Genomic DNA, 11,860 nt, shown 5'->3' on the forward strand with positions numbered 1-11,860 from the left:
CGGCCCATATTAAGTAAATACAAGGCATAGAAACAAATTAGGTACACTGAACATTACTTTTCATTTTTATAGTTTTAAATGTGTTATTCGATATCTTCTTTCTAAAATCTACTTGCATCTCTACCCCATTCAAAAGAAAGGGAATTTGGTATTCTAAATGTTGTCGCTCGTAATTGGTTCTTGTCTTTGGCAGCTTAAGGTGTTGCCGGCAAAAACTATATAAAGATATTTCAGATACGTTATCAGTGGTGTAGAGTTTATTTTTGTACGGTATATTGAAAAAGCCTAAAATAAAAAAAATTTACACCATCTTCCCGCGAGGGGAATAATGGGTAGATGCGACGCATCGTGGGTTTCCGTTGCGTTTCCGTTATGTTAGCTCGCGATAGCAGGCCCGTTAGTCTCCATTCAATCATCGGTGGTCATCGGATGTCATCGGCGGAGCGGCGCGGTGGAACGGCGGCGGAACGACTGAATGGAGCGGCGCAGTTACCGCGTTTATATGTAGCGGAAGGAGAGAGAGCAGCGCATGCGCACGTGTTTAACCGAGCGCTAACGCGCGCTGACACACAGCTGGCATGGCGACGGGAGCGAAAGCCAGCGAGCGCTAAACGCAGATGGCGCTGCGGTGAGAGAGCGGCGTTAGCGCGCAGCTGGCGCGGCGAGGAGAATGGGGGAGAGAGACGTGCGGACTACGCCGACTACGGCGGACAAGGCGAGTTAAAGAGATGCGTCGCATCTAAAAAAACTTGGTTTGCTTTCAATAGGGGTATTTTATATAAAGGGGAGATGTTGGTAAATATTCCGCACGACCCGTGTAGCACTCAAGAGTCCGCAAAACCTTTTTTTTTGCAAGTTTATCAGCCTGTCATAGTTCGTATTGGTGGTTATGCCCCATACCAAAATGCAATAGCTTAACCTTGAATATAAAAGTGAGTTGTAAGTGGAAAGTTTCAGCCATCTGGGAATCAATGAGGTTAACCTATACAGGCAGCCTACCGACCTACTTAGATCAATTGCCAAATTATCAATGTGAACGTTCCAGGAAAGATTTTCCGGAAACCAGACACCCAAAAATTTTTGTTGCTTTTCTTGTTTTATTTTCACACCTCGAAAAATAATCTCGATGCCATAATTTTTTGCCTTATTTGCCATGTTTTCCACTTCAAAAAGGCTACGGGCAGTAAAGAAAGTGTTAGTATCATCAGCGTACATATTGACTTAAGGTGTATAAGGTATGCTACAAAAGTCGTTCACATAAATTAAAAATAGCAAAGGTCCGAGGATAGAGCCCTGGGGTACGCCTCTTTTCACTTTGATTTGGTCTGACGTGTCACCGCACACACTGACGTACTGACATCGATCAGTGCGGTAACTCTCTATTAACTTCAGTACCACCCCCGTACACCATATGTTGGAAGTTTCGACACAAGGACATCATGGCACACAGAGTAGAACGCCTTGCGCAAGTCAACGAATAATCGTAGACTGTATAATCTGCTTTCAAAATTATGTATTATGTCGTCCTTAATACTAAGTAAAGTGGCTTCAGTAGATTATCCTTTCTGAAAACCGAATTGCACATTGCTTATAATATTAAATTTATAAAAAAATTCTCTAGTCGAGTGTTTATGGCACGTTCGAATACTTTTGACAAGACTGGTATAATTGAGATTGGCCTGTAATTGTTTATTTATTTTTCACAACCACCCTTATGAACAGGAAAAATTCGTGCTATTTTTAACTGCTCCGGAAGAATTCCCGTCTCGAATGTCCTATTAACAAAAACTGCTAAAATAGGGGATATGATATCCGATACATGCTTAATAGGTACGGATTTTGGATCATCAAAACCCGAAGCAAGATTGTTTTGAATATGCATAATAATTTCCCTGATTTCATTAGGTGCAACCGGGGTCAATGAGACAGAATTAGCTATTTGGCTAACTGAGGATATGGGACTCTCAGATTCATCGCATCTATCATCAGGCGCAATGGCACTAGCAAAGTGTGTGTTCAGAGAACCGTCATATCCGATTTTAAGGCCTGTAGTTGTCATTATATTTAGACAGCTCCGTTCAGTGTGACCACCTCTAAGGTTATTAATTTCTATAATTTCTATAATTTATTTTATAAAGCCTGAAAGAAGAAAAACTACCATGAGTGGTTTGTGGCGGCTGCACCAACTAACCACAGTGACGTCAGGTAAAGGTGCTACGTGATTGTATACAATGTCCAAGATTAGCCTTCAAACAAGTTTCGGTTTCGGTTCTGTGAAACAACATGCTTGGTATCCGACGTTATCGTTTGATGAGCATTCTCGATATCTGAGTAACCGCCGTACCGCGCTTCTGCTATGTTGTCGGCTGTAAAATGCCTAAGATAAGCCTCCCAGGACGGCTTGGAACCGTAGCAATCACTAGCCGAGGCCTATGCAGTGGGTGAACACCCGCCGCGTCACCGCAGACGCTCACATGCCATCTCCCATCTTTGGAGCTTGCCTCACTCATGCCTGCTCGCACCAGGCCAAGGGTCCGCTTATTCTGGCCTGCGCCCACTGCCAGCAAGCAGTCGGTGCTTGTGGCAAGAGCATGCGAACGAGAACTCGAGAACTCGGTAGCGCATCAGTGTCAGTCTGCGCGCGTTCTGCGAACTCGCTCGTGGAGCAATGGTCGTTACATCGCGAAAATGGTGAGTTCAGTATAGAAAACATCGGCCGAAAACGAATAAATCAACTTACGAAAAGAAAATTCCCTCCCGGGGATTCAAACTTGCGACTTGCAAAATAACATGGCCCTGTAAAATATGCAAAATATGTTCCGGTAAAACGCCGTCGCTTACGCCAATCGGCCAGTGTCGTCTGAGACAACCACAAAGAGACGCAGTGCTGTGCAGCTAAACAAGCATAGTGGGCGCAGTACCAACAGCAGTACACATCGGTACTTCTATGTTTAGGTGTGCTTTCGTAACTTCCACTGTTTAACCCACCATTCTTACGGCTATAAAAAGAATTACTCTAAATTTAAGCGCAAATAGCTCGTACGGCAAGCTTATAAGCTCTGCCTAATTTGCATTTGCTTTTGCCGGCCTCAGCCAATCGCAGAGCTGGCGCGTATGACATCATAGGTTCTGTTGTGGGAAATGAGCTAGTGGGTCGCATGCCCAGTCCCTTTTTTCCTAATTATATATTTTATTTGAGTGAAGTGTGCGTTAAAAGTGGAAGGAAGGAAGGAAGGAAGGAAGGAAGGAAGGAAGGAAGGAAGGATGTAGAAGGAAGGCAGGAAAATTAACCTGGCTAGATCCTAGTTTTCTATCCTGCACGTGGGAAAGAGTACATAGGCAAAAAAGAAAAAGGAAAGAAAGAAGAAAAGTTGGAGCAGACAGGTATGCCCAGCGCTGAAGCACTAAACGTTCAAGTTCAGTGATCGCCACTGTAGGCTTTCAGTCTATAGTCTGGAATTTCAGTTCGTCGCCCGTAGAAAGCGTAAGAGTTCCTGTCGCGTTCTGAGCGGATTATAGAGAGGGCCATTGACACAGAATCTTCTCCTCCGAAAATGGCGGCCGGGAGTCCAGGTTCCTCAGTGCTGACAACAGCTTTTTTCTTTAAGGCGAGTAGCGTGGGCACTCGCATAAAACGTGGCGTATTGTCTCCGGCGTGCCGCACGTTTCGCACTCCTCACTTGCTGCCATTCCTATCAAGTATGATTAAGCGTTTGGGAAAGCTACCCTCAGCCAGAGACAGCAAAGAGTTGCGTTAGACCGTGGGAGGCTTAGAGGAAGGGGACGTTGTAGTTGCGAATCAAGGGCACCAATACGTGAACATGTGTGTCAGTATATGATTCTAAAGAGGTAATCTTTCCAATGAACCAAACTTGTGTTTTGTCTGCTGGGTGTGGCGGATTCACCGGGTACATACTGGAGTTAAGTTTTGGGGTGGGGGTGACTCAAGTTCGAAGTTTCCTAGCGAATATATAAATTTGTTTATTATTCAGTGAATACAGGGTCTTTTTTAAGCGAATGATTGGGTTTAGTATGCGTGTCCCGAAGGATATAGCAAATACTAGCTGAGGCAGTATTACAGTCTTATACTCTAATAATTTTACGTAATTAGGAGCGTCTCGGAGTTTATGCATCAAAAGACAGTTCTCGAAAGGGACATCAGCGGCGTGGGTATTCCAAATCAGGCCGTTTGTTTTTGTTATCTCGACGTTTTTATACTGACTCACTTCTCTTAAAAACCAGCTAGAAGCCAAATAAAAAAGTTAAGGGGATTTCTATTATGAGAGATCGAAGTAAAAATGATTTATCTGCGTTAACATCACACCAAATTAATTGCACCACGAATGAACGTTGTTAATGCAGCGTTTAGTGAGAATTGTCATCTGTCCTTTGTACAAGACTAAAAATAACACAGCCATCCGCAAACACATTTTAATTGGTTCATGAGTATATTATAACGATGCCACTGCAATAAATTAAAAATATCCCTGGTCCAAGAGCACTGCCCTAGACTTCGCCGGAATTATCTGGAAGATGATGCGAAGTGTGTCCGCAGATGTCGAAATAGCGTTTTCGGCTATTCAGATGAGCAGTGACCCAAGTAACTAGGTGGCTGGGAATCTTTGCAATGAGTAATTCGCAAGTCAGTAAAATTGAATTTGCTGAAATGTAAGCGCATATCACATAGACCTGACCGGTTTTGTCTAAAAGAAAACGCAAACAAATAAACAACTGAAATAAAGCGAGTGAGGGTGGAGAGCAATTTTCCAAAGCCACGCTGTAAAAGTGATATGAAGCGATGTTCAGCCAAGAAATTACTGATGCTCGTGGCAATTGTATGTTGAAACAATACATAACAGGAGAAGGTCTAAAAGATCGGACGATAACGTGGAATGTATTCAGGCTCCCCCTTTTTGATAGTTGGCGAAACAAGGCCTGATCTCTCACCGAAGGGTTACGTTGCATGTCTTATCGAAGCTGGTTAAATCACAACAATGTACAAAGCATCAATGTCTCGGCATTACACTGGATAAATGCGCCAGGATTGTGTTCAGTAAAGGCGAGGGATTTTGCTTTTACTCCGAGGGGAAAATTCAGTACGCCATTCTTCAGTAACATATGTTTAAAATTTAGATTACGGCTGTCAGTGCCACTGCCTGCAGGCACGTATGAGACCAGAAAAAAAAGCTGTAAAAATACTAGTTAAAGCGATGCGCGACCACCCGAGGATCGTCAATCATTGTACCGTTAAGAAATATTAGATGTCCGGTATTTTTACGCCGTCTTATAAAATTCTATATTTCATAATTTCGGATGGTATTCGTAAAGTTTGACAGCATGGTGCTAAAACAACAATTATTAGCACGTTAAATGGCTTCAGGGAGGAAAGTACAGACTTCACTTAGAAGGTTAAGGACGATAAAGGCGATAATCTTTCTTTGCTACAGAAATGCTGAAATTTCGCTCTGTCCGTGAGTCGCCACTTGATTGCCACCAATGATGACTCATGGGTGTGTGAAACAGCACAACCACTGGTGAGCGCCGTACAAAAGTACAAGCGTCGGCCGCCATTTTGCTCAAAGTGTGCGTTGAAACTAAATCTGAATTCTTGGATAGTCTGCGACATAGTCAATCTACAACCGAACTAAGAAGAGCCACCCCGCACTCCTCCTTCGACGACATACTATTCCCAAAAGAACACTGGACCGCTAGGAGGGACATCTTACGCCTTGATCTGAACTTTTTGAAGGACACTAACCTCTGTGATTTTTGGTGATTGGCCGCGAACACTTTTAAAAGGTGGCATTCGGGCGGAGAAATTGCCAACTCACTCACTCACTCACTCACTCACTCACTCACTCACTCACTCACTCACTCACTCACTCACTCACTCACTCACTCACTCACTCACTCACTCACTCACTCACTCACTCACTCACTCACTCACTCAATCGCTCGCTTGCTCCCTCCCTCCCTCCCTCCCTCCCTTCCTCCCTCCCTCCCTCCCTCCCTCCCTCCCTCCCTCCCTCCCTCCCTCCCTCCCTCCCTCCCTCACTCACTCACTCACTCACTCACTCACTCACTCACTCACTCACTCACTCACTCACTCACTACAGAATAGAAGCGCTACCTACCGGGTCGGGCTGAAGCGTTTCGTCTGACGTCATTTGCAGCGAATTAAGCGTTCACGCAGCCAATCTTTGCTATGCGAAGCGTATCTTGCCGAACCCCCGAAGCTGTTTAAGGCCAAAGCATTAGTTCACGCGGTAGGTAAAAAATCTGGCGTCCTCGCACACAGATGGTACACAAAATGGTCGACGGAAAAAAAACCACAGGTAAAAAAAGCCCCGATTAAGGCCACATTTCTCAGGGAACCCTTGTAAACAACATCAGTAATTGAGTTTTCAAACACAAGTACGAAACATTTTGGTCTCGATGGAATTCGAACCAGGGGCCTCCGGAATGCGAGACCACCATGCATCCTCGACACTGTCTCAATTCGACAACCTTAGCATTTCCTTTTTCAACTGCGTCGAGTTTCCTCACCTCTGTGTCCTACCGCGAGTTCGCGAGGACCTGAAACACGTTCTCTGCGCATGTCCTCGCTACGAACTTGAGCGTACCACGGCAAAGCTTTCTCTGGGCCTGCCCTCGTCCACCCAGATCTCTCCGAGTCACCTCCTTGGGTCCTGGCTTACAACCGGCATGACAAGTCGCGCAACAAAAGTGCTCTTAACATTCCTCCGGAGAACTGGACTTGTGAGTGAGATATGAACTCTCAGACAAATGAATATATCACCTGATTGTGTGTGTGCTTTTTGTGTGCGTCTGTGTGTTTGAGTATTCATGTGTAAGTGAGAGTTTTCATATATTTTCATCACACCTTCACCCCCATTTGGTGTAGCAAGTCGGGCGCCCTTCCTGGCTCACCTCACTTGACCATTAAAGATGCTTCTCTCTCTCCTAGATGAATAAACGTGGACTTAGTGAATTGGGATACCACTGACAGGTGTGTTGAAGACGTGCACTGAGGCCTACGCGAGCAATGTGAGCGTGATTACAGAAATATCGATTGGGCGACTAGCGAGAGAGAGAGAGAGAGAGAGAGAGAGAGAGAGAGAGAGAGAGAGAGAGAGAGAGAGAGAGAGAGAGAGAGAGAGAGAGAGAGAGAGAGAGAGAGAATAACTTTAATGAAAACCAGCGATGTTAGCCGAGCCGTCGGGCTGGCTTGCTACGCTAGATAAGATAAGAAAAAAAAAAGAGAATAAAATCTGAAAACAAAAAGATGTCATTTGATGCGGCCAAAATTTTCAATCACAAAACTCTGTCCAGTTCTGTGCTCCGAAGAAACTCCAAAAGAGCTTTGATTGCACGCGCACCCTGACTGGAACCCGACCATTGACCCAAAACAGCCCTCAGCTCAAGTCCCGCACCAAGCTGCCTGCACAAAGATAATATGAGTTTCTGTCTGTGCACGGTGTACTTTGGACACACGCATATAACATGATGGATGTCTTCTCGTGAGTCACATCTGGAACAAAGAGGTGAAGATGCCTGCTGGATTTTGTACAGGTAATGTCCCGTGTAGGCCACATTCAAGCGCAGCCTATGCAGAATGGCTTCCTCGCGCTTGCTAAGTCCAGGTGGCATTCTGAAGGTGCACTTGGGATTAATCTCATGAAGAGGTGCGTATTGCTGCCTTGCATCAGTCCAGATAGACATCTGCGCATTCCATGCGGTTGATGAGGCGAGTAATGCCTCTGCACTGAAGCTGTGCCGATCCCATTCACTAGCGAAGTACATTCCGCTAAATATCATCTGTGCTTAATGATGGGAACACGCGTATGTGCCATATCACAGTAACGGAAAGAAGAAGAAAAAGACGCAAAGGGAAAATGATGATGATAATAATTCGATATGCGTCCGGCAACCGAATACCGATGCTTTGAAAAAAGCAGTTATTTCGGGTACGGAAGCGTTGTCGACTGGCGTAACCAGAAGAAAAGAAATTAGTTAGGCCACATCTAATTTTTAATGTCGATTATTACTTGCCGAAAAAAAATTATACGGGATATACAGGGTGTCCCAGCTATCATGCACCAAGATTTTAAAAAAGAAATGGCGTCATTCGAAGAAAACCTGGTGCATGATGTTTCCAGTACAGTGGAGTAGTGGGCAGTATTTTTGGGTTAATTAGATTCAAAGAACAGTGAGGCATCTAACTGCGGTATTTCCAGCGCCGAACTAATTGCGTACTCATTTATTCTGACGGATGAAGAAGCCCCGCTAAATATGAAAAATACCACGTGACGGCGTTCCCGAACGCATCATAAAACAGTGCCCTCGAACGGGCTGCCTCTGAGTTAGCCAGAATGAAATAAAGAAGAAAAAAAAAACAAGAACTCGCGACCGAGTTTGTGTTTTATTTGCCACACGTGCCCCGCGAAACTTGCTGTTGCTGCTGCTTCCATGCATGTCATTATCAAGGGGATGCGCTCTCTTTTCGGTCGTGTGACAGGCAAAGCATTTGCTTTCAATCAGTTCATTTGAGGGCTCTGGTTTATGAAGAGGGTGGGAGCGCCGCCATGTGGTATTTTTCATATTTCGCGGGGTTTCTTTGTCAGTCAGGATAAGTGAGTACGCATTAGTTTGTCGATAAAAACACTGCAGTTAGATGCCGCTCGTGGGTACCTACACGTGCCTCGTTGACGCTTTAATGATTAGGCCAGTACTTCTCGAGTTAGGCAATTAATTACAATTAACTAAATCACATGAACGAAAAAATTAGTAGCCGCTACTCCACTGTACTGGAAACATTATGCACTGCTCTTGCTCTATTTTAAAATCTTGGTGCATGATAGTTTGGACACCCTGCATATGGTTTCTCTCTGACAGTGAAGGTAAGCTTGCTTTAAGTAATAGTTTTGTTACTGATGTTCGTCAATAGCTGTTGTTTATGATTCAAACGGCTCTTCTATGAACTGCATCTTTTTAATTTATAACTGCCAGCTTCAGTTAAAATATCCCAGATAATATCAGAGTAATCGAGTATTGGCCGCACTATAACTTTATAAGCAAGTAAGGGAAAATATGATAGTGAAATTGTCAGATATCGCAGAAAAAGTATTTTGTGATTAGCCTAGGAACACACGATGCGAATATGCGTTGTTCAATGAAGACCATATTTATCCATAGCCCAAGACATCTAAACGAACGTAGTTTGTTAGTGGACCTTGTTAGTGGACTAAACGTTTTGTTTTTCTATTATAAGTAATGGACATGTGGACCGTCTTTTTTTGTCAAAATTGATTGGCATTTTCCAAGCCTCACACTAAGGAACAGCCTCTGTTGCTATTAATATAGCGTAAATTTGTTTTTAGGGGTACTGTCTTGAAGTAACACATACGTCGGCATAAAGACTAATATTGCTGTGTAGCAGCAGGACTAGTGAGACGAACCATGGAAGATGATGCAATGATTTAATGGGTGGCCCTCACACCACAAGCACAGGGCTACGCGCCTATCTACGAAATCTCGTTGTTCGAGGGCCCTGCTTGATGCTGCGCGAAACTGCCCATTTTTTCGTGTGTGACGAGAAAAGAAAGTGGGAACAGAGTGAACAGCAACCCTGAAGAAGAAGAGGAGGAAGAAGAAGAAGCCACTGGCCGCGGTTGACCACGTCGCCTTATCCTGCCGCCCCGAAGAAAAGAATTCCATCATTGAGGAAGGATTGATATACCGGGGGGACCGATGGGCTTCCCGAAAGTGTTTTTCGACGTTGAGGCCGGTGGCCAGCAGCTGGGCCTCATCGCAATGGAGCTGCGCGCTGACTACGTTCCCAGGACGGCAGAGATCTCTCCCCGTCCTCCAGTTTCCACGAGGTCATCCCGAACTTTTTGTGCCAGGGTGGTACTTAACGAACCCCAACGGTTCCGAAGGCAAGTGCATCTACGGCAACAAGTCCGAGGACGACTACTTCCACCTGATGCCCACGGGCCCTGGAATCTTGCCCATGGCGAACGCCGGTGGCCAGCAGCAGGGCCGCATCGTGATGGAGCTGCGTGCTTACTATGTTCCCAGGACGGCAGAAATCTTTTCTGCGCTGTGCACAGGGGAGGAAGAATTCAGCTCCCTGTCCTCCAGTTTCCACGAGGTCATCCCGAACTTTTTGTGCCAGGGTGGTACTTCACGAACCCCAACGGTTCCGAAGGCAAGTGCATCTACGGCAACAAGTTCGAGGACGACTACTTCCACCTGATGCCCACGGGCCCTGCAATCTTGCCCATGGCGAACGGCGGTGGCCAGCAGCAGGGCCGCATCGTGATGGAGCTGCGTGCTTACTATGTTCCCAGGACGGCAGAGATCTTTTCTGCGCTGTGCACAGGGGAGAAAGAATTCAGCTCCCTGTCCTCCAGTTTCCACGAGGTCATCCCGAACTTTTTGTTCCAGGGTGGTACTTCACGAACCCCAATGGTTCCGAAGGCAAGTGCATCTACGGCAACAAGTTCGAGGACGACTACTTCCACCTGATGCCCACGGGCCCTGGAATCCTGCCCATGGCGAATGCCGGTGGCCAGCAGCTGGGTCGCATCGTGATGGAGCTGCGCGCTTACTATGTTTCCAGGACGGCAGAGATCTTTTCTGCGCTGTGCACAGGGGAGAAAGAATTCAGCTCCCAGTCTTCCAGTTTCTACGAGGTCATTCCGAACTTTTTGTGCCAGTGTGGTACTTCATGAACCCCAACGGTTCCGAAGGCAAATGCATCTACGGCAACAAGTTCGAGGACGACTACTTCCACCTGATGCCCACGGGCCCTGGAATCTTGCCCATGGCGAACGCCGGTGGCCAGCAGCAGGGCCGCATCGTGATGGAGCTGCGTGCTTACTATGTTCCCAGGATGGCAGAGATCTTTTCTGCGCTGTGCACAGGAGAGAAAGAATTCAGCTCCCAGTCCTCCAGTTTCCACGAGGTCATTCCGAACTTCATATGCCAGGGCGGGACTCCATGAACCCCAACAGTTCCGAAGGCAAGTGCATCAACGGCAACAAGTTCGATAACGACTACTTCCACCTGATGCCCACGGGCCCTGGAATCCTGCCCATGGCGAACGCCGGTGGCCAGCAGCAGGGCCGCATCGTGATGGAGCTGCGTGCTTACTATGTTCCCAGGACGGCAGAGATCTTTTCTGCGCTGTGCACAGGGGAGAAAGAATTCAGCTTCCAGTCCTCCAGTTTCCACGAGGTCATTCCGAACTTCATATGCCAGGGCGGGACTCCATGAACCCCAACCGTTCCGAAGGCAAGTGCATCAACGGCAACAAGTTCGATAACGACTACTTCCACCTGATGTCCACGGGCCCTGGAATCCTGCCCATGGGGAACGCCGGTGGCCAGCAGCCGGATCGCATCGTGATGGAGCTTCGCGTTTACTATGTCCCCAAGATGACAGAGATCTTTTCTGCGCTGTGAAAAAGGGAGAAAAGGTTCAGCTCCCAGTCCTCCAGTTTCCACGAGGTTATCCCGAACTTTTTGTGCCAGAGCGGTAGTTAACGAACCCCAACGGTTCCGAAGGCAAGTGAATCTACAGCAACAAGTTCGAGGACGACTACTTCCACCTGATGCCCACGGGCCCTGGAATCTTGCCCATGGCGAATGCTGGTGGCCAGCAGCAGGGCCGTATCGTGATGGAGCTGCGTGCTTACTATGTTCCCAGGACGGCAGAGATCTTTTCTGCGCTGTGCACAGGGGAGAAAGAATTCAGATCCCAGTACTCCAGTTTCCACGAGGTCATCCCGAACTTCATGTGCCAGGGCGGGACTCCACGAACCCCAACGGTTCCGAAGGCAAGTGCATCTACGGCA

At 46.6% G+C, this 11,860-nt stretch overlaps 2 pseudogenes; both read left to right on the top strand.

The window, feature by feature from the left end:
* Positions 1-9,750: 9,750 nt before the first annotated feature.
* LOC144159959 (uncharacterized) lies at positions 9,751-10,736 on the top strand (annotated as a pseudogene).
* Positions 10,733-11,280, top strand: LOC144159970 (peptidyl-prolyl cis-trans isomerase pseudogene; annotated as a pseudogene).
* Positions 11,281-11,860: the final 580 nt, after the last annotated feature.

The sequence above is a fragment of the Haemaphysalis longicornis genome, unplaced genomic scaffold, assembly GCF_048455015.1.
Source record: "Haemaphysalis longicornis isolate Haplotype H1 unplaced genomic scaffold, Haemaphysalis longicornis Haplotype H1 scaffold_1, whole genome shotgun sequence".
NCBI lineage: Eukaryota > Metazoa > Arthropoda > Arachnida > Ixodida > Ixodidae > Haemaphysalis > Haemaphysalis longicornis.